The sequence below is a fragment of the Muscardinus avellanarius genome (genome assembly GCF_963383645.1).
Source record: "Muscardinus avellanarius genome assembly, chromosome: 4".
Lineage (NCBI taxonomy): Eukaryota > Metazoa > Chordata > Mammalia > Rodentia > Gliridae > Muscardinus > Muscardinus avellanarius.
In genome coordinates this window covers 141,167,220-141,193,495 of record NC_137789.1, presented here as the reverse complement: position 1 = coordinate 141,193,495, position 26,276 = coordinate 141,167,220, and positions in this window count along the sequence as shown.

The following is a 26,276-nucleotide window of genomic DNA, read 5'->3' as shown; positions in this document are numbered from 1 at the left end:
AAAAAAGACAGCAATAGCAAAATATAGTGCAAGAAAAGTTTCACAAAGGGAACATCCCATTTCCTATATTTTAAAAATTCATTTATCACCTTCAAGTGATTATAAAAAATAATATTTAGTTTATATGGCTAGGCAACTATATAATAAAATATATAGAAGAAAATTTTCCTATAACTTCAGCACACAAAGATGAATACCTCCTGGTGTAAATATCTCTTTTTCTGAATATATGCATATCAAAATATAATGACATATAAGGACATAAATACATTCTCTAAATAGTTAACTCTTTTAAAAAAAGAGCATGAATTAAATTGTTATTATTGGTTATTTTGCTAATTACTTTGAATGGAATTCAAAGACTTTTATAATAATTTATATGTGACTCCTAATATATGCTATCTTACCAACAGATTTAGCAATTTATCACAATTACTAAGAAATTAATCTTTCAAATGTTAAATATGATACATTTACATATATAATGCATATATATTTTTCTATGAATGTGTATGAGTGTGTGTGTACACAAACACACATGTATGTCTTCAGAAAGAAAAACTTTCAACAGCAGTATTTTTGCTAATGTAATACATTAATAATGATTTTTGTGTTTCAATTAACATCTTATTATTAGTGATAACTAGTATGTATTACAGTTGCTTATACATATGTTTTAGATAATAAGTTATTTAATATTTTTCCAATTGATATTAGATGTTCTTTAAATATCTAGCAATTATTTTTTCTTTCATATATATTTCAGATATCTTTTCTAATTGTTACAATCATGTATGTTACAATCATGTATGTTGTAAACATAGTGCTTCTTTTTGTTATATATTGTAGTGTAGTGATATGTAGAATAATTCTTTCTAATATCAATATCTGCAATGTGAAAATTTAAAGTTCATATGCCCACATCTTCTGTCTTATTCTAAGATAAATTTCCACTGAGTAAGACTGGAACTTGACTGTTTTTACTTTTCTATCAAGCATACCTGTCTCACAATTTAAAGTTCTTTCTGTCCAACATTTAAAGAGGTTGATGTTCTTGCATGCCAAGCACTAAATCTACAGAAAAAACTGCCCATAAAGTCCGTTTCAAGGTGCTTAGTGAGATAGGCTTTGGAGAAATAGAAAATTTGACCTATATTGATTTTATGTCCTTAGAGAAATAGGCAGCTTAGGCTTGATTAATGAGCATTTCCCACCTCATTTATGTCCCAAATCTCTGCAATTGACATCTGGAAATTCTCATACATTGTTCCAAAGTAAATTATGCTGCTTTCCTTCTCTGGCTGTGATGTCTCTGTGCCTCCAATGACCAAGAGTTAAACTTTGGTCATGCAGACAAGAGCCAGTGGGAGAAAAAAGTAAAAGGAACTAAAACAAAATAAATCAAAGCAAACACACAAACAAAAACCCTCAAATATAATAAATATGATCTGAACCTTAGCCTGAAGCTGTCTTTCATACTTTGAGTTTATTTTTTCTTGTCTCCCTAATGGCATTTTTTCCTATTTAAAAATACAGTAACAGTCTCAGATCAGTTAGCCATACTGATCAAGAAAAGAAGAGTAGAAAATATATATCATTGCTGTAAAATTGCATGCTCTATTTTGTGAAGTTGTAAACCAACATCAGCGCTGATATTTAGAAGGAAAGAATCTCAGAAATATAAGAGAGCATCTGAACGTGGTGGCACACGCTTCTAATTCCAGTACTTGGGACACTGAGACAAGAGGACTGCAGATTCGCAGCCAGCCCCAGCAACTTATTGAGTCCCTCTACATCTTAAAAAGACCCTATTTCAAAATAAAAAATAAAACAGGAATTCAGTGTGAGCTCAGGGGTAGAACACCTCTAGGTTCAATCCCTATGCACCCCCATGCAAAAGAAATAAAGAAATATAAGGGATTACAGAGATATAACAAGGTATATCTACCCAAAGGTATACATTAGAATCATTTGAGAATATTTTTTTCTCCAAAATACACATTAGACTTGTACATTAGAACAAAATTTTGGTAAACATTATCCAAAAAAACCAAGATATTTAATATTTTAGACTTTTAGGCCATGTAGTCTCTGTAACAATGACTCTTCTGCTGTTGTGCTCCAAGGTAACCAATAGATAAAACTTAAACAAGTGTGGATGTGTTCTGGAATGATGTTATACAAAAATATGGTTGTCAAGATTTGGCCTAGGGCTATAGTTTATTTACATCTGTTCTACATGGTCAGTTTAATGTACCAGTAATTTTATTCTGAAGGAAGAGTGCAACCCTTTGCCGTCAGAAGCCAATCACAGAAACCATAGTCCCTCTATAACCCATATTGCCTTGAATAACTCAAAAGGCCACTGCATATAAACAGAAATAGAAAAATGGCCCAAAGTGAAGATAAATTTTAATCTAAATTAAAAGATGTACAAATTTCCCAGATGTTAAATTCAGCAAAGACTGCTTAAATGACTTTAAAATAACTGATATGTAAGCTAAAAGTACATGGAAATGAATGATTTTTAGGTAGAGCAATTAACAGCTTCAGAAGAGACAGTGAAACACAAAGAACCAAGTTTGACAAAGACTGAATAAAATAATAGATGCAATGAATGATAGACATGAGAGCCAGAAACATAAGGAAAAACATAAGGACAAAAATAAGGAGACGGACAAGACACGGGTAGCCTGTGGGGTAGCCATGGCAGAGTTAAGTAGGGATGCATGTGAAACAAGCGCCCGGACGTGGAGTCACATGTCCAAATCCTGTAAAAATTCGGTGGCAGCACTGGCTTTCAAGTTCAACGTCCTTTCCACATCTTCCTTTCCAGCTGTAAGTATCCAGGCTCTGCCTAACACCACTGCAAGTTTCCTGAATGGAATACTGCCTGACCCATTGCCTGCCAAATGGGTGCTCAGAGAAAATTATCATCTTCATTTTATATTTCCAGCCACAGTTTTATTCCCCCTGAGGGAACCTATCTATCCATACTGGTAAATTAAAACAGTTATGATCACAGTAATAATGTTACTTGCATAATCAAATGCAGTTGAAAAGAAAATTCACCAATTTAGGGTGGGCTTAAACTACTGTTAGGAGCATTTATGGTTAATGCTCTTCATTTTTCCCTGGATACTATGATCAACTGACTTATTCAATTTTGTTTTATTGGCAAAATTTTCTCCTTCATTTACATTTGTGTGTCTTAAAGGGAGGGAGAACAACTTGCTTGATATAAACTGATTATAAGCTAACTATGCTAGGGCTTAGGTAATGAAGGATAAATTACTGTAATTACATTCAAGCTACTGTCACTGATAGGGCTGGATTCTTGAGGGTAGATATGAAATAGCCTTTTACCAAGAGCTAAGCAAAGCAAACCAGTTCATTTGTAACACTCCTGTAATCTTTCTGAATACTATAATCTATTGAAAAATGCATTTCTATTCTGGCTGCTCTATACAAACCTCATTTTAGTTGGAGATGTCCAAAATTTTTTTGTAGTGTTGATGCCTGTACTCCCAGTACTTGGGAGGCTGGGGCAGGCGGCTCTCAGTTCTGAGACCAGCATCAGCAATTTAGCAGTGAGATTCTATCTCAAATAAAAATAAAAAGGGCTGAGAAAATAACTCAAAGGTAGAATGTCCCTGGATCCAAACTCTAGTAAAAACCAAGAGATAGATACACAAAGACAGAGAAAAACAGAGACAGAGAGAAGAATGTGTGCGTGCATGCGTGCGTGCGTGCGTGTGTGCGTGTTTGGGAATGGAAAACTGTGTGTGACTTACTATCTTGCTGTAGTTACAGATATTACAAGCCATCCCCTTGGGTGTCAGCAGTTTTGGAAATCCTATTGCCCTTTCTCCAACAATAATCAAGCTGCATATATAGATATAGTCTTAATATGAACAAACATTCATTTCTTTGAGGATTTACACCAATAAATAGAAACTTAGCCGGGCGTGGTGGCGCACGCTTGTCATCCCAGCATTCGGGAGGCTGAGACCGGAGGATCGCGGTTCGCCGACAGCCTCAGCTACTTAGTGAGGCCCTCTGCAACTCAGTGAGACCCGGTTTCAAAATAAAGAATAAAAAATAGGGCAGGGGGTGTAGCTTGGAGGTCAAATGCCCCTGGGTTCCATTCCCAAAACCCCCACCAAAAAAAATAGAAACTCAACCTCTTCTCAGCCTTCATTGTTCAGTATAGAATAAACAAGCACAATTCTTTTACACTATTTTCCACTTAAGACCGCCTAGAAATTTCAGAATAAGTGTTCTGTAGTAACTAGTTTTCTTTTTAATCATTTTATGTAGTGAATAAATACAAGTAGAGGCTATTATATTAACATTTCATTAAATTTTTTAAACTGAAGTTGTCTATTTATTTGAATATAATTGCTAAAAATATCTAGATGTTCTTAATGAAAGAAATTTAAGGCTTAAAAGGTGTTTTTTGATGTAACCTAGCCATTTCTGTGGGTGAAAAGAATAGACAACTCTAGATACCCTACCTTATAGGCTTTTGATATAAATGAAAGGGTGAATTGATTATATATTATACATAAATATGTCCTCAGAGGCTCTATTCTCGTCAACTTTGGGCAAGTTTTCCTTCTCTGTGTCAACTAGTATATAAAATAATAATTGGTGTTTAAACCTCAGGCATTTTATTTCTCTAGAAGGCCTCTCAGAAGAAAATACTCATTACACCTGAATTAATCATTAAGTTTAAAGTCAAGACAGATGGAACCAAAAATAATTATTATTTTCTTTAAGTATATTTATTTTATTTTTAAATAAAGATTATTGGCATGAGTTTTTTGTTTGTTTTGTTTTGTTTTTTGTTTTTTGGGTTTTTTTGGTGGTACTGGGAATGTGGAACCCAGAGGTTTTCTACCTCCAGGCTATATAACAGACCTATTTTATATTTTATTGGAAACAGGGTGTCACTAAGTTGCTGAGAGCCTCACTAAGTAGCTGAGGCTGGTTTTGAACCTGGCCTATCCTCCTGTCTCAGCCTCCCAAGTGCAGGGATTACAAGCGTGTGCCACCATGCCTGGCGACATGAGTTCTTTATATCTTTATTTGGCACAGTGATGTCTTGGTAAATTTATACATTGTGTATTGACCAGATCAGTATACATATGTTTTACATCACCTCATTTGTAATGAGAACATTTAACAATCCTCTCTTCTAGCCATTTTGAATTATGTGATGCAATATTGTTAGCTATTATCACTCTCTGCATAACAGAACATTACAACTTAAATCTCCTATTTAGTTGTGACCCTATACCAATTACAAATTTCTCCCATCCCCTCTTCCCTACTGCTCTCCAGCCTTTATTGATTTCAGTTCTTCTTTCATTTCTATGATCTCATCCTTTTAGGATCCATATATGAGTGAAATCATACATGTGCCTGTCTTGTTTTACTTAACATTCTCATCTCCCATTCTACCCATGTTACTACAAGATACATAACTTCATTCTTTTAAAGATGAATAATATTCCTTTGCATACATATTATACCACATTTTTTATCCATCCATCCATACATCCATTCATACATCCATCCACTGATGGATACCTTGGTCAATATTTTTACTTGGTGCTTATAAATAGTGCTGTATCACACATGAGGATATAGATATTTCTTTGAGATATTAATTTTATTTTCATTGGCTATATACCAAATAGTGGGTTGCTGAATCAAATGGTAATTCTTTTGTAAATTTTTAAGACCTTCTTGTCTCTTACATAATGGCTGTATTAATTTACATTCTTAACAACTTAAGTTACTGTGTACCTGGCACCAAGCTGAGTGTCTTAGAAACATACTTTTATGTAATTTTCACAAGGGCCCAATTATATAGTTATTACTATTCCAATTGCATAGTTGAGATTGAAACAGACATGTTATTCAAGGCAACAATTTCCCAAGAAAGTTATAGAGACAAGAGTGTCAACATAAAAATCTGTACTCTGAAGAAGGGATCTGCAAATTAATGACCGAGGGTCAAATATAGACCTCAACTGTGTTTGTATGGCTTGTAAGCAATTTTTAATGGTTTAAAACTCAAAAGAAAAGTAATATTTCCTGGAGCTGGGCATGTTTGTGTATACCTGTAATCTCAATAATCATTGGGTTTAAAAACTAGGCATTTCATTTCTCTCAACAGATAAGACAGGGGGATTGCAGGTTTGCAACCAGCCTCAGAAACCTAGCAAGGCCCTCTTCAACTTGATAAAACTCTATTGTTTTATTTTTAAATAGGGATGGGGTATAACTTGGAGGTAGAATGTCCCTGTATTCAATCCCTAGTAACACAAACACATGCATGCTTATATACACACACAAAATACATACCCACACAAATAATGACAATAATCTTTGCTGACCCATGAAATTATACTAAAGTCCAATATCAACATCTATAACAAATTTCACTACAGCATTGCTACACACGTGGGTTTTAGCTGTGTCTGCTTTCTTGCTACAATGAAAGATTTGGGTAGCTGCAACAGAGACCACCATGGCACTCTCATCACTTTACAGGGTCACTCGGCACACTGAAACCTGACCAGACACACAATTCAACAGCATTTGGAGTACCTCATATATTGCGGTATCAAGATATTTTATGTATGCTTTTATTACCAGCGCATGCCTGAAATGCCAAAAGAAGTACAAGAAATTAACTTCTTATATGATGTTTTAAAGTACAGTAGAATATGGATTATTTTATTATTGAATTATGTGTCAAAGTACTGTGTTTATTTATATAATGACATTATAGCTATTGTAAAATACTCACTCTCCATTAACATCACCAAACTAAGATCTCATCAGAATATCCCCACTCAAGGGAAAGCAATGATTAGAAAAATTAAAAATTAAAAAATACAAAATCTTATTTTTTTGTTTTGTTTTGCAGTACTGGGGATGGAACCCAAGGCATTCTACCTCTGAGCTATACCCTCAGCCCTCTATTTTATTTTATATTTTGGAACAGGGTCTCACTAAGTTGCAGAGGGCCTCACTAAGTAGCTGAGGCTGTCCATGAATCCGGATCCTCCTGTCTTAGCCTCCCAAATGCTGGGATTATTAGCGTGCGCCACCACACCCAGCTCAGAATATCTTTATAGTAGAATTTCTCCGCAGAAATATAAACCATGGAAATAAAAACGAGGCTACAGCTAAATAAGCACCTGAGTGACTCATTTGTTAGTCAAGCAAAAAACACATTATCAAATGTCAGTTAATTAAGTCATTTTAATTGCAAAGAGCAAAGAATTGTCTCCAGAGAAAAACAAATTTGCTTAAAACTATTATTAAACCTGTGATAAAATTTAATTGGAGCATTATAGACATTAGAAGCAATAGCAACAAGCAATTAAAAAGTAGGATAGATGATGTATGTGTGTGTGTGTGTGTGTGTGTGTGTGTGTGTGTGTGTGTGGTATTAATGACTAAACCCATAGACATTCTAACTCTAAGCTCCATTCCCAGCTCTATGTTTTTACTTTTTAAATTTTGAAACAGGATCTCACTAAGTTGCTAAGGCTGACCTCAAACCTGCGATCCTCCTGTCTTAGTCTCCCAAGAACTAACAATACAGACATGCACCACCATGCAGGGTGAGGTGGATGATTTTGAAGTGTTTTCTCTGACTTTTGATGAGTCAACAGCTTTTGCTTTTTTAAGAAGTCAATCAGATGTTTATATAGATTGAAGAATTAGCCTTTATGTATACCCTGTATATCTGCATGTAACAGCAAGAACTCTAGGCAAAGAAAACTCTTTTTTTTGTCCTTTGGGAAAAAAAAAAAAAAAGGTTTTTGGATTGAACCTGGGACCTCATGCCTGCTAGGCAGACATTTTACCAGTGAGCTACACCCATGACCTATAGACATCACAAGTGTTTATAAAAAAATTGAGCATATGCAAATTCAGTAAAGATCCTTAAGTGGGATCTTGTCAAGATATATTTTATCTAATGGTGGTAAATGTATGGATGAAGCAGAATAAAGGATTATTTGGGCAGATTTAGGGAGCTTATAGAAATTTAATTTTTTGAAACTTGTGTTTATAATATTAGTCATTAGTGCATACTATATAATATTTGAATTGATAATGTGGGATTGAACCAGTTATCAGTGTTGTCAAAGGCAAACTTTGTAGGTCCTAATTGACTTAAACATTGCTGTTTTCATACATTTCTGTCAAGAATAAAATTGAATATCCTAAGGGGTTTCACCATATAGCGGGTTCGTGGTTTATCATTTCTTAAGTTTTATGATGATGTTAAAGGTCAAGGCTAATAGTGAATTTTTTCCGAATGAGAAATGACCACTTATTTATTATACACTGATTGGCTTTAGGATTTCATCTCTACTTTGATCCCAAATTTCAAGGCAAAGCAGAGGTAATACATGAGACTTACACTAGTGCAAAGATGATCTCAAAATAATAATGTTTGAAGAACAGATAACGTAAATTGCCCATGTTTTTGGCATAACAGCACATACCTGCAATCCCAGCAAACTCCGGAGGCTGAGACAGGATTGGGGATTCCAGGTGAGTCCACAAATTAGCAAGACTCTGTTTCAAAATAAAACCCAAAGTGCTGGGCATGTAGCTCCATGATAAAGTGCCATGAGTTCAATCTGCAATAAAAAAATTTAAGCCGGGCGTGGTGGCGCACGCTTGTAATCCCCGGGCTTGGGAGGCAGAGACAGGAGGATCGCGCAGGTTCGAAGCTAGCCGCGCGCGCTGGTTTAGGAGACCCTGTTTCCAAATAAAAATGTAAAAATAGGTCTGGGAGTGTAGCCCGGAGATAGAAGGGCTTCCAGGAACCACAGTACCACCAAAAAAAAAAAAAATTAAAAAAATAAAAATAACTACTCATATTGATGAGAGTTAAAACAAGAAGTAAATCATCATCCCCACACAAATTTTAAGTGCACAATGTACACATTCCCAAGCTCGATCTATAGTCCCAGTGGTGTGTCATAGAATTCAATGCAATTTTTTTTGCAGTACTGGGGATGGAGCCCAGGGGCATTCTACCTCTTATGTGCATCCCCAGCCATATTTTTTATTCTTTATTTTGAAAGAGGGTCTCACTGAGTTGCAAAGGGCCTCACTAAGTAGCTGAGGCTGGCCATGAACCACAATCTTCCTGTCTCAGCCTCCCAAATGCCGGGATTACAAGCATGTGCCACCACACCCAGCTCAATGCAAATTTTAAAATAATATCTACAGCCGGGCGTGGTGGCGCACGCTTGTAATCCCCGGGCTTGGGAGGCTGAGACAGGAGGATCGCATGGGTTCGAAGCCAGCCTCGGCTACTTAGGGAGGCTTTCAGCAACTTAGCGAGACCCTGTTTCCAAATAAAATATTTTAAAAAAAGGTCTGGGAGTATAGCCCAGAGGTAGAAAGCCTCTGGGTTCCACCCCCAGTACCACCAAAAAAAAAAAAACTAATAATAATATCTACATTCCAAAATATATTTAAACATGTGACTGAGTAGCTCCCACCTACCCTTGAATTGGAAGTGATTGGTCTGCAGGATTATAGCATGCTAAAATACAAATGTAAAGAAGAATCTAATGGAATCCTATAATGCATTTCAAGCAATAAATATGCTCAATTGAAATCAGATGACTGTGGATGGATATCAGTAATTTGTAGGACCTAAACATGTGATAAGACATTTTCAAAGATGAAACATGTAAGATCACATTGCAGATAAACATTAATAAATGAAAAATTTCAAATATTTTTAATGGTACTGAAAACTGGCCTTGAATTTAAATTAAGCAAAAATAATATTTCTCCCTTTGTAAATGTCATCTTTCTAAGAGAACCTATATTATGAAAGGTTCATTTGTCCCTATTATTACATTTTGAATTTCATTAAAAATGCATGAAAATTTGTCTTCCTCAGTAGTATATTTATAAAATCTTGAATTTTGTCTCTTTGCTCACAAAGACAAACATTATTTACTATGTGGCCTTTTATTGAAAAATTTCGCTGAAACTTAATTGTGCCCTTAAAGCCACATCTCCATGGATAGTTTCTCTAGCCATCAATTTACATTTGTAGCTTCTAGGGTTAAGAATCCTTTTAAGAAGTATATTTTTTTTACAAATGCATTTCTAACACATTTCTTGAATATTTTTTTCATAATATAGAGTATTTGCCTTTATATCTGGTTTGGACTAAAGAAGAGACAACTAGGGTAATGGGGCAGAAAAGAAAGCACGTTAAAAGATGAAATGAACATTTTTAACACTTCTGAGAAATATTGCCATCTCTTACTTGAATTTGTTTATCCTTAACAAACTGTAGAAATCAATCTTCTGAGAAATTTTAGAATTTTTAAAAGAAAATTCTGAATGGAATACAGTTCCTGAATTGGATTCATTTTGATGGAGTTTTTATTTTATTTAAAACTGACTCCCCCAAGCCCTTATATAGAATTAAGTGTATGCTAACCACCTATTAGAAAATTGCCTCAATGAGTTAATTACTTTTCAATGATATTTGTCTTTCCCTCAGTTGATATATCCATACTTTAAAACAATTATTCATACCTATTGAAAGGTGTTCATTATTTGACTTTTCATCTTGCTTAATCTGATTTATGTTTATGTGTTTAGTTGAGAAGTTACCCAGTAAAAAGGTAAAGGAGATTTTTTTTTCATTAAACACATGTAAAGTTTAATGCTGAAATATACTTATTTAAGATATCTATTTAACTCCATTTTCAAATCACATTTTTCATATTATATATGTTATATAAAGTTTCTAAGACAGATGAATAAGAACATTCATTTTAGAGTACAATAAATTTTAGATACAAAAGCTAAAATTGATGCTCTCAAGTTATCATCTTAGTGAAAACAATCTTTTCCTTTAAAAAATTATTATTTCATTTTGATTTTCATTTTGAAAGCTGCTATTTTCTACATACCTTTCAGAAAGTATAAATATGTCTAGATATTATTTTCTGGCAGTCATTGAAGCAAATTCCATCTTGCCTATATCAGTTCTATATAGATAAGACCATCTCTACTCTCTCTTAAATTAGCCCATGAGAGTGTAAACCTAATAACATATTTACTAAAGATAAGAGGTATTTTATACTTCGAGTTTCATTGTATTATGAATAACTCTCTACTTTTCTACCACTAAAGAATGTGCTGATAAAAGCAATCAGTAGTAATTCCTCGTTAATTAAAAGAATAGACTAGAAGAATCGCTTGGTGGGAATGGAAATGCAAAAGCTTCCTACAATGGCAGGGCATGGTGGCACATGCTTGTAATTCCCGCACTTGGGAGGTGCAGACAGGAGGATCACTCTGGTTTGGAGCCAGCCTCGCTAGCTTAAGAGACCCTGTTTAAAAAAAAAAAAAGAAAAAAAATATACATATATATATATATATATATATATATATATATATATATATATATATATATAATAGGTCTGGGAGTGTAGCCCCGAGGTAGAAGGGCTTCCAGGAACCCCAGTACCACCAAAAAAAAAAAAAGCTTCCATCTCTTTCCCTTATAAAGGATGCTATTTCTTTATGAATTCAAATAGGACCATGGCAAAAAATTATAAATATTAACAAATCAACTTTCTGCCAAATATATATATATACACACATTATATATATTATATATTATATTTATCATACATATATAGTTATTGTACATATGTATGTATGTATATATATATACATATATATATATATATATATATATATATATATATATAATGTTTTTTAAGGTCTGGGGATGGAACCCAGGGGCATTTGACCTCAAAGCTACACCCCATGTACTATTTTTTATTCTTTATTTTGAAACAGGGTCTCACTAAGGTGCAGAAGGCTTCACTGAGTAGCTGAGGCTGTTTGTAAGCCACAATCCTCCAGTCTTAGCCTCCCAAATGCTGGGATTACAAGTGTGCACAACCATGTCCAGCTTCTGTCAAATATTTACAGCAGTGGTTGAGCATTTATTACAGAAAAAAATGGCTTAATCTTGGTAAGAACAAGATTTATGCTATTTTAAGCTGCTCTGTTTCCATCTCCTATTACTTGGATCCCTGGTACCCTAGAAAACCGGTAGCTCCACATTCCCGGTGAAATTAAGCAGCCTGCACCCACTGGGACAGAACTGAGCTGGAGCTCATCCTAAACACTGGTTTAGAAATCTTGTAAAGACTCATTCTGAGAGAACTGTCATTTTTTGACTTATTTGGCAAATCCACAGAACGGTTCATTTGTAGAGGTTTTCTTTACTAGACCAGGTACAGAGTCCGTCTAGTGTAAAAAAAAAAAAAACCTTTTTTTCTCCTGGGTTATCTATCAAAACAAACAGATAAAACCAAACAACAACAGAAGTTCTTGGCAATGCCTACTGTCACAGCTGCCAGAGGTGGAGATGACAGTTGAAGTCAAGAACAAGCCGACTAAAAGAAGCTAAAAGGAACATCTGGAGAAGGAGCTGCTCATTGCAGCTCTGAAAAACTGATGTATCCTTGAGATCTGAGAGCCCTTGCACATGCAAATATCCAAGAAAAATTTAAAAGGTTCCCAAGCTCTCATCTTTGACTATCACCGACACCCTCCACTCAGGAAGTGAAAGGAAGATAGAGTTAAAAACGGCCAACTTGATCCTTGATGATATGACCCAACTCACATGCCCAGCCACTCAGCAGAGCATGGGAGACTTTGTTTCAGGATTTTAAGGAACTTTGTCTAACATTTATCTAGCTAAGGATTCCAAAAGTTCTAAAATTAATTCACATTATAGCCTTTACCATCTGCCTAGGATGATTTGAAGCCTCACTTTGCAAATCCTAATGTTTATATATTGGTGCCTAGTTGAAAATTAATTTTAATATCTTGTAATATGTGATTAATAGCCAATTCTATGACTAGATGGGTATTAGAAAAGCAGTTTATGCAGCAAAGTAGGTGCATATTAGATGTCAAGATAATAATTAGATGGGTAAAACCATATTATGCCATGTGCTGGTTGATATCATTGTGAATTGAAATGGAAGATCTGCCCTCAATTTAGCCCTTGCATTGTTACGGATTTTTATACAGGGATTACTCAATCATGATTTTACTTACCTTCCAAAATGTGCACAATTATCATGCTCTATTCAGGCAATCCCTACTGCACTAACATTTTAAGCAAATATGGTTGCTGTTTTTGTTTTTTAAAATAAAAATTTTAAAAATGCAGTTTCATTTACATTATTTGGAAAGTCTTTATGTTAGTATTTATTTGCCATATTATTTGAAGATCAATCAAAGTCTCTCTTTTTTGGAAGGCATTTCACACCACGATTATTGATGAAGAACTGAAAATACAGCTGATAGATCATTACGTTTGTAACACTCCTTTCTACACCATTATTCCTCTTTCTCCATTAAGCTTTTCCAGAGTTAAGAGCTATATTGACAGTGATGAGCAAGAATATTTTGTGCTTTGTCGATTCAAATAAATCCTAAGTTAGTAAGTGACAAGCTATTTGTCAGCAAGGATTAACATCCAGTGATGCCTAAAAAAATGGACCAGTGTAGATATAATCCCAAGAAGTGCTAAAAGGATTCTAATTCCTATTCTTATGGGGAAACAATCTTTCATTTCGTCGTCATGGTTTAAGCACCTTGATTATCTTTTTCTCCCTATTTTTTATCATTAGTTTTATTTGAAAGGGAAATAGAGATACTTTCTCTCACTGGTACCTATTAAGAATCATATATTTTAGTAATTTTTATCTATTTGTTTATTTATTTATTTGTGGTAATAGGAATGGATCCCAGGGATGTTCTGGCTCTCAGCTATACCCCAGGCCTCTTCTAATTTTTATTTTTAAGCAGTGTCTCTCATTAAGTTGCTGGGGGCCTCCCTAAATTCCTGACGCTGTGTTGGATTTTAGAAAGCATTGTCATTGTTGTATGACCACCATGGTTTGGATCTAAAATGATCCCAATAGATAATACATTAGAAGCTTGGTTATAAGCCTGTGGCATTATTGGGAGGTGGTGGAAATTTAGGAGGCAGAACCCAGTTGGAAGTAAGCAGATCACTAGGGGCATGTTCTTAAAAGGGAATATTTCTATTTCGTCCCTAGTTTATATCTCCATCTTCCTCTCTTTCTGCCTGCCTGTCTGTCTGTCTGTCTGTCTGTCTCTCTGCCTCTCCGCCACCATGATGATGGTTCTGCCTTACTACAGGCTGAAAGCAATCAGACCAAGCAACCATGGACTGAAATCTCAGAAACGGTGAGGCGAAACAAATTATTCCTCCATTTAAGTTGTTTTCCTTAGGCATTTTGTCATGGTAACAGAAAGCTGACCAACACAATGAATTGCTATGTGCCTGAGTACAGATGAAAACAAAATACTCCTCAATCATGGGAGGACCACAGAGGAAGCAGGGATACAATAACAATGGTATCATCTGGTGCCCACTACAGGTTACACAAACAATGCCCCTCAATCATGGGAGGACCACAGAGGAAGCAGGGATACAATAAGAATGGTTTCATCTGGTGCCCACTACAGGTTACACAAACAATGGCCATCTTATTTATTTCACCACTGTTTTTTTAATTAAAATAACCAATCGAAACACCAAACACATTTTTCCCATTAATACTTTGTAAAGCTAGGTGTGGTGCCACACAGCTTGTAATCCCAGTACCTGGGAGGCTGAGACAGGAGAGTTCTGATTCTCACCTAGCCAGCCTGGGGCAAATAAGTGAAGCCCTCCACAACTTATTGAGACCAGGTTTCAAAATAAAATAGTGCTGGAGGTGTAGCTCAGAGGTAGACTATCCCTAGGTTCAATCGCTAGTACCATAATGGAGGAGGGGCAACTTCAAAAAATCATTAAAAATGTCTTTGAAAATATATATCAGAGAGCCTAGATATAATAAATGCCTAAAAGTTGTTACCTTGAAATAGTTAAGAATGCATGCTTCTTGTCCCAAAGTAATTAAATGAAATCATTAAGTAATTGGATGTAAATAAAACTAAACTTCTCTTTTTTAAAGGCAAAAGTAAGTATATATTTGCTATAGTATGTAAACAGTTTGAATATGTTCCCAGAAATTCATATGATACAGGTTTAGTCTCCTCTGTGATGGTACTGAGGTGGTAGGACCTTTATAAAGCAAAGTCTAATTTAAGTCATGGGGCTTCACTATCAGAAGGGATTACTGCTTATCGTAAGGGAGTGTATTCTGACTCTTGAAGGAGAGGCTTGCTACAAAAGGAACCTACCACCTTCCCGAGTCTCTCTTGCTTCCTATCTTTCCATGTGACCTCTTCTTTCCCATGTTTCTGCTATGATGCATTCACCATGTTGGGATATTCTCAGCAGAGATGAGCAGAGGCTGGTGCCATGTTCTTGGACTTCCAAAATGGTGAATGAAATAAACCTCTTTAATTTACACATAATGAGCATCAAGTATTCTATCAATAGGCTTCAGACTTAAAAGACTTGAAAAACTCTATCAATGGGCTTCAGATTTAAAAGAAAGAAAAATGTTTTTGTTATCTTAATCCTGCATCCATTTCCTTAGCATCTATTTGGTGTTGCCAAGTTAATGTCACCTGTGTTGGAGATATTTTAGTAGAAAAGGGATAAAAATGGAGTAATTATAGAGGCAGGCTGTGCAGCTGCTATGATTGCTGGATGAAAATTATGACAGTTTCAACACATCATGATGGCCACTCTGAGAGTGAGAATCAGTGATTTTCAAATATATTTTCTCATGCATGTTTGACATATTAGGAATTACATGACTCTGTTTACTTCCTGGCTTATAACATCTGTGGTTTTCCCATTTAATGGCTTATTCACTTTAAGTCCGCCTATGCAGTTTCTTGAGGAAATTTTATAGGCCAGTGGATTACAAATCATGAATTTGACCAGTTCACTTTCCTATAAGATTGGCAAAAGGAATGGTTTAAAAAATGTGTGATTTTTTTTTTTTTTTTTTTTTTTTTACTTTTGCTTATTGGCAAAAGTCAATGGGTAGCAGAAATGTATACAATTAAATGAGCTGGGTGTGGTGGCCCAGGCTTATAATCCCAGTACTTGGGAGGTTGAGACAAGAAGACCTCAGGTTTGTGGCAGCATCAGCAAATTAGGCCCTCTATAACTTAATGAGACCCTGTTTGAAAATAAAGAATAAAATAGGCTGGAGGTGTAGCTCAGGTGTACAATGCCCCTGGCTTCTATCACCAGTACCACAAGAAAGAAAAAAATTAATGTAGTGATATACACAAGTGAAGCCAACTTATTCAACATGTCATTAACTCTTTCTTCAACACACACAGGCATTGAAATGTTTAGGACCAGGAAATCCACATCTAATTTTTTTCAAATACTTCCTCTTTAAGGAATAATTGGGATCAGCATGCTTTGGAAGGTGGGGGGTCCACTTTGGGTAGATAAGAATCCAGCTACATTTTGACTCAGGAAACATTTTATATTAGAAAAACAATTCAGCCTTATGAAAGGTCAGGGATGGATTAGAATTAGATAATTAATTTGTGTGCAGTCAAAATAACATTGTTTTTAGTCTTTAAACGCACTGACTTCTCATTTTTTCTTCCCGTCATTTTTCAGATCTATATGTATATAGGCATCTCTTTTGATTTTGACTTTGTAATATGTTTTTTCTGTTCTGGAGGAATTCCCACTTACTTATTCATACTGAGAAAGAGGCTAGCAAAACATAGAAAGCAGATCTTAACTGAAGAATCCTGAGAATCAAATTTCTAGAAAACAGGTTGAAATGAGGATTAAATAAGGTTGTCTTTGACTTCCATATTAAGCCTTTATTAAGCATGATGGAGAGATGGGAAATATTCTTTGATGTCTCTTTCCTATCGAGAGGCCTCAACCATTCAGGGTGATATTGGAGTATAGACCTGCATTCCAATAATAAGGCAAGGGTAGAAGACAGACACGCTCTTGAATACCCCAGGCTTTGTTCCAGCTAAGATCAAAGGCTGAGAAAATTCCTCTCCTATTTGCATTAGTATGGAAAAAGATGCTTATTGGATCGCACCACTTGGTGAAGTTTGTGTATTGATTTTCTATTACTGTTATATTTGATTTACAAACTTACTGATTTAAAATAAGTATCCTGTACTTTGCCCAGGAATTTGTCACTTTGCGGGGGGGGGGGGCACACAGACTGCTGAGCAGCTTCCCTGGGGACCAAGAGCTGATATTGGAGGTGGCTCATTCCTGTGACCAGCTCCCTGGCACTGGCTGTTAGATCAGTGGGGTTGGGGTCGGGCCTGATTCTCTTCTTTATGGCTGGTGTCTGAGATCCAAGGCAAGTGATCAAGAGAACCAGGCAGAACTTGTCTCCTGTCCTCTAATCTTGGGGAACAGGAAGGTAGACTCTATCTCAGAATCATACAACAGAGCGAAGGAATAGATGAAATTATTGTAGCCTCTTCCAGAAAACACAATCTGTCATAATCAAATTTCCTTTGATACCAATTAAAGGCTTTTATTTTTGATGAGCAACAACCGCTCTAATTTAAGATGTTACCATTACAGGCACTGATTAAATTTAAGAAAAAAATTAAGATATACTAGAAACTGAAAATATTTATTTTTTTCTGTAATTGTCACTGTCACTTGTATTTTTTAGCATGATTCTATCATTAATTACATAGATATATATTAGGATTCTGAGATCTGCAAAAGGGGTTGGACAGCCTTTCAGTTAGTACAGGCAAATAACAAAATAACACAGGATCTCACTCTGTTTCCTGTCCCACCCCAGCCTCCCCCAGACAGAAACACACACACACACACACACACACACACACACACACACACCCCACACTGGGGTGGAGGGGAGACAGAGAGAGAGAAACCTCTCTCTCTCTCTCTCTCTCTCTCTCTCTCTCTCTCTCTCTCTCACACACACACACACACACACACACACACACACACACACACACACACTGGGGTGGAGGGGAGACAGAGAGAGACAGAGAGAGAGAAACCACCCTCTCTCCTCTCTGGGATGTCCTCCAGGCTGGGACACTCAGACTTCCTTCTATGTCAGATCAAAGTGTCTATTCGCAAGGACCATGAGAAAAAAGGATGTCCTCCTTATATACACAGACACCTATAACCAATACAAACTCCTGGGGTCCTGAAGACAGGCTCCTGGCTGGAGGGACAGGCGGGCAGCTAAGAGACCAGAGGAGGGTGCGGTGGAGGACCCAAAGCCGCGGTCCAGGCAAGCCCAGCGGGAAGGTCTTTCCCAGCGGGAAGGTCTTTGTGGTGGCTGCAGCCCCCGCTGTGCTTGCTCAGTCCAGGTCCCAGGGTAATTGCAAAACCCTGCAGCTCCCTCACTCCATCATCCCCAGCCAACCAGCCGCGCTGTGTAGGTCTCCAAGCTCCCGTGGCTGGGTCTCCTGTCTGCAAAGTGCTGCCACCTACCCTGGCGCTGCCTGCGTGATCCCCTCCAGCTTGAACCGAGTGGCGGTCGGAGCGCCCTCATCCTACTCCTGCCCAACCGAGCTCCGGGGCTCCATTCAGGTCAGGTCGGGCTCCAGTGGTATGGATAACTGTGGAGAAAGTTGGCGGAGCTCTCTTCCTCCCGGCTCGCTGGCCACCGGAGCTGGGCTCCCATGCCCCTAGGTTTCTTCTACTGGCTTCCAGCGCAGAGCTGCCCAGAGTCCCTCGGGTTTGGACTCTGAAGTCGCTGGGACTCCCGCCACGCCCCTGCCTCCAGCAGGGCGCCCTCTATCGGGCAAGAGCGGAGAGTGCCCTTGGCTAGAGAGGGAGGGAGGCCCAGCTCAAACCTCCAGCTTCTTTTTGGAGGAGCAGAAGTGGAACCGTAGGAGGCTTGCACCAGGAAGAGACTCAGCGCAGAAACGAGCCAGGGCGCACTGACCTGTTAAAAAGAAAACAACAAAATCAAAATCAAGCAGAGTAAGTTGAAAGGAAGTGCAAATAGGTACAGGATGGAAAGGGTTAACTTCAGTGGGGGGACCAGAGCTGGATGGGATACTTGAGAGCTTCTGGATTTCAGAGAGGCTGTGAATTGAATCTTTCACTCAGGCTCTCTGGGAATGAAGGTGGCTGCTGAGATAGACACGCAGCCCATCTCATCCTCTACTGCAAAAGCTAAGTGTTCACTTTTCAGGAGCAGGCGAATTTAATTCTAGTCTACTTTATGGAAAACTGAGGGATCAACCAGGCTAGTACTTTCCCCCGCCTTCAGTTGTAATTGCCAGAAACCTTTTTACAAAAGTGCTACCAAGTTGCGCTTACTTTCACTTTTTTATTAAAAGTTGTATGCTTTTCAATCACTGTCCGCTCATTTTTAAGTTTCTTTGGTATATAGGCATATGTTATATTAAGGCAGATCGTGATAATAGCGTGCAGAATGAGATCATTTGCAGTTTGCCTGACAATTCAGCCTTCGTATCAGAGGTTATGGTTTTATATCACTCTTAGGCGAGTTTAATCAAATAATTGAATCAGAATTTCTTGCCATTCAAGTTTGAGAGACTTTTGTCTTCACTGCCTAACTCAATCATTCTATTTTTCCTATAATAACCCTGGAAATGAATCCTCTAATTTGAACTTGAATCGTTTTACATTAGTTGAATAACTCTCCAGCTGCTTTAAAAGGTAATTAATCCTCATTCTGTATTTAAGTAGAAAATTGAAATTCTTGAAACAGGTAAGACTTGCAGTGACAAGATTAAAAGAACTTTGGACTTGAATTATTTTCCTTTAATTCCATCCAAGTTAGAAAAGGTTCCTTCCTCCTTTGACTTCTATATTTGTACTGTGAAAGAATATCTTGGAGAGAGGAGTAATAAGAGAAATTAAGAAATGGTGCCAAAGACTTCCAGGTTTTGCTAACGTGCTGTAAATCATAGCGGAGCTGTTTTGAATAAGAGTATGAGAATAGGTTGAGATTTCTTAGGTAAAGAGTAGAGGGAAGTTATTTGTTAAGTATTCAGGTTTCTGAAGCGTGTTTACTAGTGTTTACATGTTTACTAGGTTTCTTTCTGAAGCGCCTCCCAACACCTTCAGAGGTGACTTTTCCAGTATTCACATACTTATGGAAAAGGAAGAGTTTATTTTCTTCCACTGAAATAATATACACTATTCTACCTTTTGGTGTTACTGTAGTTACTGTTACTTTCTAGCCAGAACATGTAGACATTGATTGTGTCTTTTCTGAAAAAGAAACACTGGCTAAATTTCATTTCTATAACAACTAAAAGTAAGACTAGGTAAGAGATGAGGCTAGTGTGAGACTCCGCCACATCAGCACAAGATGATGTCACCTCTGAGAACCACATGTTCCTCCCTTTGGATGGGAAATACAGGCAAAGGATTTATACAAAACAAAAGCGGAACTGACTTGGAGATATCTGATATGAAAGAATGGACTTATTCTAAGGTATAGGTAAGAAAAATACGATAGGAGTGTTCTATAGAAGAACACTTATGAGCCGGGCATGGTGGCGCACGCTTGTAATTCCAGCATTTGGGTGGCTGAGACAGGAGGATCGTGCTTTGCAAACAGCCTCAACTACTTAGTGAGGCTCTCTGCAACTTAGTGGGAACTGTTTCAAACTAAAGAAAAAAAAATAGAGCTGGGGATGTAGCTCGAAGGTAGAACACCCTTGGTGTTTCATCTCCAGTACTGGAAAAAAAAAAAAAAGAACACTTATGGTTTTTTTTATTTTTTTTTATTTTTTTGTGGTACTGGAAATTGAACCCACGGGTATTCTGCATCCAGACTACATTCCCAGACCCAGACCTTTTTTTAAAAAATTTTGAAATAAATAGGGTTTCACTAGGTTGATGAGAGTCTCACTACTTGCTGAGGCTGTCCTTGTGATCCTCCTGTCTCAGCCTCACTTATAACTAAGATTATAAGTGTGTGTCACTATGCCTTGCTTTAATTTCTTTGTTTGAAATGATGTTAGAATTAGAGAAGAGATATAAAAAAAGTGGAAACAGTGGTAAGTATTTTTCTGCATTCTATTTAATCCAATTTCCAAAAGGTTAATGTCTTACAAAACTTTATTAAAAAGAAGAGGTTAACATTGGTACAATATTATTAATTAAAATGTAGTCTTTATTTATTTTTAAAGCTTTTTCATTACTGACTCGTTTCTTTTCTAGGATTTCAGGACAAGATTTCTTGTTGCATTTAGATATCACATCTCCTCCAATCTGTTAAACTCTTATTTTTTCTGACATTGAACACTTTTGAAGAGTATTGGCCAGGTTTTTTTTTTTTTTCTTCAGAATGTCCTTTAATTGGTATTTGTCTGTTTTATCAGGAATACAGTTATGAAGTGTTAAAATAACTTTTTTATTTTAGAGATATTTTGGATGTATAGAGAGATTTTGGATGTATAGTTCCTTTACACATTATACTCGGCTGTTCCTGTCATTAACACCACCCTTTGGTATATGTTTATCATGATTAATAGAGCAATGCTGGTAAATTATTGACTACAGATTATGCTTCACTCAGCTTTCCATAGTGTTTACACCTTGTATCTTTTCTGTTCCAGGATCTACCCCAGAGACCATGTTGCATTTAGTTGCCATATTTCCATATTGGTTTTCTGGCTGTGTAGATTTTCTCTGGTTTGCATTTTTCTTAAGGACATTAGAACTTTGGAGGAATATGAGTCAGATATTTTATAAATATTCCTCACTTAGGATGTATCTAATGTTTTGGCATAATTATAGATTCAAGGGTGTTGCAGAGGAAGACATCAGGAGTGCCATTTTGGTCCCATGATATCATGGTTATATACCACGAACATGACTGATCACTCTTGATAATAGTCTTGATTTCTTAGCTGAGTTAGTGATTTTCAGGTTTCTCTACTGTAAAGTTACATCCTTTTCCGCTTTCCAATTATGTTCTTTGAAAGAAAGTCAGCACACAGTTCATACTTGAGTAGTGGGGAGTTATGCTCATTCTTTTTGAGAGAGTATCACCAAACTGAATCTAGCACACAGGATCCATTAATCCTCTTACTTGTTCATTTGTAATTTCTTTCTCCTGACAGAAGAATACTGCCTCCTATTATCTACTATTTCTTATTGATTCCATCCTAGAATACAGGTAAGATACTTTCAGAATTGCTAACCCATTCCCCTATGATAAACAAAGTTACCGACTAGATTATAATATTTATTATGTGTATTTTTGTCTTTAGACTTGCAGTAACCAGTCCACAATAATATCTCCTAGAGTTACTTAGATCAACTATTTGCCCTGATACTTTTCAGTGAGTTTATGTCATATATGTGTAATACAAGTAAGTCAACTCATCACAGTTTTCATCCTTCCCTGAAGTTTTCAACCTTCAATATGACTTATTATTTTTCACTCATATTCTCTGTAATGTTGGCTCTTATTTTTTTTTCTGTAGCATTTGGTAGTCACCATTCAGTTTTCTACCTCATAATTTTGCCTCTCCCATAATGTCACATAAACACTCGTGGAATGTGTAGTTTTTGGGTCTGACTTCTTTTGCTGAGAAAAAATACATTTAAGGTTTATCTTATGTTATCACATGAATTAATCATCAATTATTTTTTTCTGGTGTTATTTTTGTAGCGTGACTGTACTATAACTTGTTTATCCATTAATCTGTTCAAGGCTATCATGGCTGATTCCAGTTTTTGTCGATTGCAAACAAACCTGCTATCATTTATCTTCGGGGGATTTCTGGAAAGGTGGAAAATGAATAGAAGTTTGAGTAGCAGCTCACCAAGTAGAAATATTAGATGAAGACAAAGAAAAGGAAAACGGGAGTTCCAGCCAGACTCTATTGTGCAGGAGCCCTTCCTGACTCTCATTTCCTTTACCTGCCCAGGATGTTGCAGGAATCGAGAAAGACACTGCCCATGAAACGTCTGATATGCTATAAAAGGCTATCATGTTGACCACCTCCATAACTGCAACCAAGCTACTCAACACTTTTGAAGCACACTAGTACTGAATGTAAACCCAGTATTTGTGGGAACAGTATCGGAAAAGGGAGAAATGCAGATGTGTTAGGGACATTGTACTAGTATGAAGATGTAGTAATAGCCTTCATTGTGCACATTCAGTTTGAGACAAACATATAAATTTCAATGTTGTGAGGTTTTATGACCCAGATTTTCTTCTAAAAGTTTATAGTCTTAAGATTTATATTTAGGTCTTTTATCTATTTTGAGTTAGTATTTGTATATGGGATTAGGTAAGGGTCCAATTTTATTCTCTTTCATGTAATTATTATTTTTCAACAATATTTAGTTAAAAGATTAGTATTTCCTCCACCAAATGTTTGTGGAAACCTTGTCAAAAATAACTTGACAATATATGGAAGAATTTAGCTCTAGGCTTTTATTTAACACCAATGGTTTATATATCTGCCTTTAGAACAGTACTACACTGTTTCAATTATTGTAGCTTTATATGGTTTGAAATCAGAAAATATATATCTTCTAGCTTTGTTCTTTTTCGAGATCGTTTTGGGTATCTAGAGTCCATATTCCATATTAGGATAGATTTTTTTCTGAAAAAAATATATATAAATATATGATAGTTTCACCTAAAAAAAAAAAAGAAAAAATATTCTCTGGTAAGAAAGAAAGCAAAAAGAAATATTGAAATGTTATCTTTAAGTTATCAAAAGCTTGGTATCAGACAAATGAAACTGTTATGTGAGATTATAATTTTTAATTTTGGATAAATTGCTATAATACTAGATGTCAACCACTAAGCCAAGCATGGGAAGGAGGGATGGGGAGGGAATGGGGTGGGGATCGGGTAGGGGCTGACTGGGTGATGTGTGCATGTATGTCTACAAAAGTTTTTTTGTATCCCACTATGATGTATGAATACAGTGCACCAATAAAAAATTAAAAAAAATAAAAAATAAATGCCAGCCTCGAGAAGAAACGTATAGTAGTAGAAAAAGCATGAACTTTGGGGCCACAGAGAATATGTTCAATGTTATTTATTGTTCATGTGGTTATTAATTAAGTCAATAGTTCTGAACAAGAAATTTCACTTTCCTAAGCCAAGGATTATTAGAATAGTTTAATGCACTAGCTTGGGCAGACATGGACAGGAGATAAACATATGAATACATAAATGTTCATGGCAAATCATATTAAAGTGGAGTGATGTGATAGTGGCATAAGGGAATAGACAGGGTTGGCTGGTTGAGGAACTACCTAGTAAGGAAGGGATGATCTGGCTGGAATGTGAATGAGGAGAGTTGGCTTAACCTAAGACATGATCATTGCAGAACTTTTGACCCGAGGATGTTTTATTCTAAGAATGCATCATAATTATCTGAAGAGTTTGTTCAGGTGGACATTGCAAGGTTTCAGTTTTCTGTTGCCCTTTCTCTCTAGCACAAAGCCCAGGTCTAATTTCTCAATTAGTCAAAACTATACAAGTCTAGTTTTCTTTCCACTTTATCATTCTATTGGAATTCCAAATAATAAGCAGATACATTATTCCTGTGTTTCTAGAAACCTAAAAGGAAAGCTGACAATACCCTGTGATCTTGAAGGGAAAAATCAGAAAAAAAAAATATCCTGAACATGTGCTGAATGCTGACCATGCACCAGGCTGTTTCAGCTACACTCAGTTCTTCCTCCTTGATCCCTAAAATAAATTCTAAGAAAACACCGCGGTTCACCACTGGCTGGATATTTTAAATAATCCCATCTGCTGGGACCTTGCCTTTTATCAATAATGTCACTACTAGTGTCATCAAGTTAATCAAAGGGGATTGATGATGTGTTTTGTTCTTGTTATATGATATGAGATTGTCATTCTAAAAATGGGGCCATTTTAAATGACTTTCACCACTGGTTCAGGATTACTGTCATGATTTTTTGTTTGTTTTTTAGTTAGAAGATGCTTTTTTTATTCGAATATTTGTATCATCATTTCTTTCTCATTTAAACAGCTTCTCAAAATACTGTTTCAGTTGTTTTTTTTTCCCCTTGGCTCAGTTATTTTTCTCTTCCTCTCAGTAACTGGGTTAATAGAATTCTATCTAAAAAATTTTAGCAGCCTCACATGAAAAGTTGTGAGGCTGGCCGGGTGTGGTGGCTCACGCTTGTAATCCCAGCGCTTGGGAGGCGGAGACAGGAGGATCGTGCTGGTTTGAAGCCAGCCCCACTGGCTTAAGAGACCCTGTTTCCAAAAATAAAAAAGTATAAAATAGGTCTGGAAGTGTAGCCCGAAGGTAGAAGGGCTTCCAGGAACCCTAGTACCACAAAAAAAAAAAAAAAAGAAAATAAAAGATGTGAGGCTGAATTTTGAGAGGAGTAAATGCAGGTGTGAAGATGGTACACGGGTATTTTTTCCTGGGCCATGAAAAGGATTGCCCCTAAGAATATGTACCTTGAGCTCCCTATTTTATTTTTTTTATTTTTACCTCTTACCTCCATAGCTATATAAGATATCTTGTTAATAGAAAAATCAGCATTCAGAGCAGTCTCAAAAAAAGTAAAATGCCTCTAAGTTCTCAGTCAGTAGAAAATCAGAACCTATCATATCCCTTTTGTTTTGGGGGTGGGGTTTTGCTGAAGTTATCTGTTCACATATGAACCTTGGCTTTCAGGTAGAGAATGAAGGAGAACAAGAGAAAAGGATAAATTGCATATTAGTTTTATTTTTTATTTTTATTTATTTATTTATTTATTTATTTATTTATTTATTTGGTGGTACTGGGGTTCCTGGAAGCCCTTCTACCTCCGGGCTACACTCCCAGACCTACTTTTACATTTTTGTTTGGAAACAGGGTCTCCTAAGCCAGCGCGCGGCTGGCTTTGAACCTGCACGATCCTCCTGTCTCTGCCTCCCAAGCGCGGGGATTACAAGCGTGCGCCACCACGCCCGGCATTAGTTTTAAAATTACAAATGGAATCAACTGTAGTATATATACTGAAAACTATCCCTGTCTTCTTACTCCTCTCCCCTAAAGTATTCAGTTTGATGTGTTTTTAAGAGACTTGTATTAGTTTCTTAAAAATGAAATATTACCATCATATATAAAGTATTATAAGATATAATGGGATATTAGTTTATTCTAGAATACTTCTTTGTCGACACTTTAACATTTTGACATATTTCGATTGTACCTTTCTTATTAAAAAATATATACCCGAAATTAAGTTGGATGGG